We start from the raw sequence: 5642 nt of genomic DNA on the forward strand, positions 1-5642 counted from the left end.
AATATCTAAAATATATAATCAAATATTACTTGTTTTTTTTTCTTCTCTTTCTAAAGCTGTAATTGCACGTGCGGCTTAAAACGTTCAGAAAAGAACTATTACGAAGAATCCATTCAATCAGCTTAATTATCCGTGGGATGGAGATATAAAGAAGTTCGGGGTCCCTCTTTCTTCCCGCTTTTTCTTCGCAGATATGAATAATAAATTAGCAAAAGTTATGGATGAATAACATCATCAAAGATGCTGCCTCTGCGATTCTTCTCCACCATTTTCTTTCTTTTTCTCCCGCCCACCTACTTTCTACAGAAATTGGTGATTATTATTTTCCCTTCCACCCCTACAATTCGCAAAAGACAAATAGTAATTACATCATTCAATCAAGCATAAAGTTAATATGGGTTTATTTAACATTTATCTAACTAAACTTTCATATTTATTTAAATAATTTAAACATTTTCATACATAATTTTATTGATTTATTTTTATTTTTTAGTTTGTCTTTTATTGAAAAAATAAGCTTTAAATTTAAATTTTAAGTAATATTTCTTAATTAGAAAAAAAAACGTATTGCAGTTACTTCTCGTGATTTATGATACATGTATTCCTATTTGTATTTTCGATCCAATTTGATGCTAATCTCAGAAATGTAGTTTTACATGCATGTAATTGGGAAGCTTGCACTGAGCAGATTTATGGCTTTGGTGTATTCAGATAATCTTGTTGTACATCTCATGAAATCTCTGGATTATCCCCAATAAAATACAAAAAATTCTTGTATTCTATAACTATTCGTTAAGTACTAATTTTGTTTATATTTTTTTTATATTATAGAATTCTTTAAATTTATATGTTAAATTTTTAATATAAATATTATGTTTTTTTTTTCTAAAATTTCTGTTTTTTCTGATTTAAAGAGAGAATAAATGAACATTTCGAAAGTATATGTAAATTGAATTTGATTGAGTTAAATTATCATGTATTTAGCTAAAGTTATGTTTAAATATTTAATATAATACTTTCTTTATATTATGATCTAAGAACATTTTGTAAATTTGATTTAATATAACTAAAAAAAAGCACGTCTAAAGTGGCTTTAATTTGTAAAGTTGTAGAAATTTATTGCTTGGGGTATAAAATGAAAACAGCAATTATAATTATTCATCGGGCTAATAAATCTAACGAGCCAAGGATAATCGTCGTTTCGGTAATCCGTCAATGTCTTCTACCCCTTTTCACGGCGAAACAAGAAGTCAGTCGTACAGAGAGAGAATCCAGAATTCCCGCATTCAACGTAATAACACACAATCGATGCACGAACACAATGGACGCCAAAGTTACGTGCTATTACACATAATCTTTGTTAGCAGAACTTACGAACAACGAAAAAAAAAATGTATAGCAAACGAGGTTTTAACATATGTAAAATGAAGAAACAAAAGATATTCAATTTTGTACCAAACTTCTTTCTAAATAGTTTTAGAATTTTACATGAATAAAACTTAGGAAATTATATCTACTGTTTACTCAATATAATGTTACTTTTTTTTAAATGTTGACAGCAAATTCACTACTTGAATGTTTGTCTTTAATTTACGTATTCAAACATATTTGAATCATTCGTGTCTGTTGGAAACTTATAGCTTCAATTTTTAACTTATTCGGTTTCGATATTGAAAGAAAACCAAAGTTGTTACAATTATACCCATATTCACGATTCAATACTTGAATACTTGTCTTTAATTAACATATTCAAAGATATATCAGTCATTGGAGAATGTCGAGAAAATCGATATAAACTGAAAATCTTAATTTTTCAATTTTGAAAGCGAATTGTAAGAAAGCTCTTTAAATAAATTTTATTCAAAGAATATTTGCATTTCATTTACATATTCCAATATATTTCAGTCATTCATGAACATTGACAAAATTGCTAAAAACTTATAGTCTCAATTTTTCAATTTTGGCATAGAATGACAAGAAAACCAAAAAAGCTACAATTGTGCACATAAATAAATTGTATTCCATAAATCTTCATCTTTAATTTACATATTCAAACATATTTCAGTCATTGGTGAATGTCGAGAAAATCGATATAAACTGAAAATCTTAATTTTTCAATTTTGAAATCGAATTGTAAGAAAGCCAGAAAAGCTATAATTATTTACATAAATAAATTTTATTCAATGAATGTTTGCATTTCATTTACATATTCAAATATATTTCAGTCATCATGAACATTGACAAAATTGTTAAAAACTATTTCCTCAATTTTTCAATTTTGACATAGAATTACAAGAAAACCAAAAAAGCTACGATTGTGCACATAAATAAATTGTATTCCATATTCTTCATCTTTAATTTATATATTCTACCATATTTCAATCATTCATGGTTGTTGAAAAAATCACTAAAAATTTTACAAATTTTCAAATTTGATAGCGAATTACAAGAAAACCATGAAAACTACAATTATACCATTACGTACGTTTTATTATCCAAGCATTTCTGTTTAATTTACGTATTAAATCATGTTTCAATGAATCGAGATAATCCATAAATTTAACTCATAATTTTTTTAACAATTTTTATTTTTATCTCTTTCAAATTTACTTTTAATTGGATTTAAATCAGAAGTAATTTAACTCCTAATCCTTATTAGCTCAGATCAAAAAACTTTTCCAAAAACTTCCCTAATACCAATTTATTACATGTAGAAAAGAATATGCGAATCTTGGAAGAAGCACTTCTTCAATTAATATCCCAGTTGTTCCATTAATCATCGCAGACACCATTCACGGCGAATAATATTTGTAATATCTCTTGGAAAAGTAAATGCCTTTTGGGAAATGGTCCTGAACATTCCGCATCGAAACGAAATGAAGTTCATTTCATCCTCTTTCCACCACCATCACCGACAGAGAAGAAACGACGCAAGAGCATGACGGCATCATAGACAATGGGCGAAGTTCCGTCGAACTATTCTATTTAATTTAATTTGCATTTCATCTCGGGGATTCCCCCTCCAAAAACGTCGTCGAATACGTCTCGAGATGGGTGAAAGGAGGAGGAATCGCTGAACGATTCACGACACGAGCGCCGATTTAATTTCAGACAATGCGACAGATTTTGACAAATTTAGCGCAAACCCAGCGCGAATCACAGTTTGATCGGATTCTCGCTTCTTACGTTCCATTTGCAAATTCAATTCATTATCTAATCAATTGTCATTCAATGTAAGTAATAATGCTTAAACATTATTTGATTTGCCAGTAATTACATTACAAATAAATTAGTGTTGATTATGAAAACATATTTTTAAACTTCAAAATGAAATCATTTAAATTTGGGGAATAATTTTGTGATGTGGTGACAACCGTAATCCTTCTTGGAGGCATGAGATGATAATGAATGTAATTGAATAGTAGAGAATGATAAACGAAGTGATACATCTTTCGGTAATCGAAACATCCTGTTAAACCGGCGGTTAAATATAGACTTCTTCCATGGGTCATCTTATAATTGTCTTCCAAGTCTAGTACCTAAGGTTCATAAAAAAGTATAGGAATTACGGAAATACGTATTTTGTGGCAACATCTAGAACACACAACAACCTCAATACTGCTCTGCTATATAGAATGAGATAGTAATGAATTTGTAAAGTGAATGTAATTGGATTTGTTGAATGGTATAAGAAACGATCTGCTCCGAAGAGATACATCTTTGGGTATTCAAAACATCTCGTTAAACGTATAAATATAGAACCTTAAGTTTCGACAATAATTCATCTTTTGATTATCTTAATATAGCCATAATTGATCACTTTTACATCAGACTCAGTACTTAGGGCGCACTAGAATGTATAGGACCAACAAAAAGGTATTGAATTAGGGAAATATGTATTTTGATGTTAAGTTAAGTGCAGGTGATTTGGTGCCTAGAACCCACGACAACTTTAATGCAGCCCAGCCGCCAGATGGTAATGAATTTGTAAAGTGAATGTAATTGGATCTGTTGAGTGTAAAAAACGATGTGCTCCGAAGTGGTACATCTTTGGGTATTCAAAACATCTCGTTAAACGGGCGTATAAATATGGAACCTTCGTGTCGACACTAACTCATCTTATAATTGTCTTAATATAGCCATAATTGATCACTTTTACATTAGGCTCAGTACTTAAGGCGCAGTAGAATGTATAGGGCCCACTAAAAAGTTTTGGATTAGGGAAATACGTATATTTTTGTTAAGTTAAGTGTAGGTGATCTGTGCCTAGGACCCACAATAACTTTAATGCCGCCAAATGGTAATGCATTTGTAATGTGAATGTAATTGGATCTGTAAGTGTAAAAAACGATGTGCCTCGAAGTGATATATCTTTCGGTATTCGAAATATGTCCTTAAACGGACGGTTAAAAATAGAATCTTTCCGTTTCAGCACTAATCCGTGAGTCATGTTATAATAGTTTTCTAATATTAATATAGTCATAATTGAATACTTGTATATTTCGCTTAATACCTAGGGCCCACAAAAAGTCTATTGGAATTAGGTAAATACAAAGTTTGTGATGTGGTGAAAAGGACCCACAATAACCTGAATGCGGCGCTGCTATAAACTACCAGATTGTAATGAATTTGTAAAGTGAATGTAATTGGATCTGTTGAGTGTAAAAAACGATGTGCTCCGAAATGATACATCTTTCGGTATTCGAAGCATGTCGTTAAACGGACGGTTAAAAATAGAATCCTTCCGTTTCAGCACTAATCCGTGAGTCATGTTATAATAGTTTTCTAATATTAATATAGTAATAATTGATTACTTGTACATTTGGCTTAATACCTAGGGCCCACAAAAAGTGTATTAGAATTAGGTGAATACAAAGTTTGTGTTGTGGTAAAAAGGACACACAATAACCTGAATGCGGCGCTGCTATAACCTACCAGATTGTAATGATTTTGTAAAGTAAATGTAATTGGATGTGTTGAATGGTTGAGTGTGAAAAACGATGTGCCCTGACGTTATTCATCTTTCGGTATTCGAAGCATCTCGTTAAACGGACGGTTAAAAATAGAATCCTTCCGTTTAGGCACTAATCCATAAATTATGTTATAATAGTTTTCTAATATTAATATAGTCATAATTGATTACTTGTATATTTGGCTTAATACTTAGGGCCCACAAAAACAATATTGGAATTAGGTGAATACAAAGTTTATGGTGTGGTGCAAAGGGCCCACGATAACCTGAATGCGGCGCTGCTATAAACTACCAGATTGTAATGAATTTGTAAAGTGAATGTAATTGAATATGTTGAATGGTTGAGTGTGGAAAACGATGTGCCGCGAAGTGATACATCTTTCGGTATTCGAAGCATGTCGTTAAACGGACGGTTAAAAATAGAATCCTTCCGTTTCAGCACTAATCCGTGAGTCATGTTATAATAGTTTTCTAATATTAATATAGTCATAAATGATTACTTGTACATTTGGCTTAATACCTAGGGCCCACAAAAAGTGTATTGGAATTAGGTGAATACAAAGTTTGTGATGTGGTGAAAAGGACCCACAATAACCTGAATGCGGCGCTGCTATAAACTATCAGATTGTAATGAATTTGTAAAGTGAATGTAATTGGATCTGTTGAATGG

This window comes from Nicrophorus vespilloides, unplaced genomic scaffold, assembly GCF_001412225.1.
Source record: "Nicrophorus vespilloides isolate i.1.1-1 unplaced genomic scaffold, Nicve_v1.0, whole genome shotgun sequence".
Classification (NCBI taxonomy): domain Eukaryota; kingdom Metazoa; phylum Arthropoda; class Insecta; order Coleoptera; family Silphidae; genus Nicrophorus; species Nicrophorus vespilloides.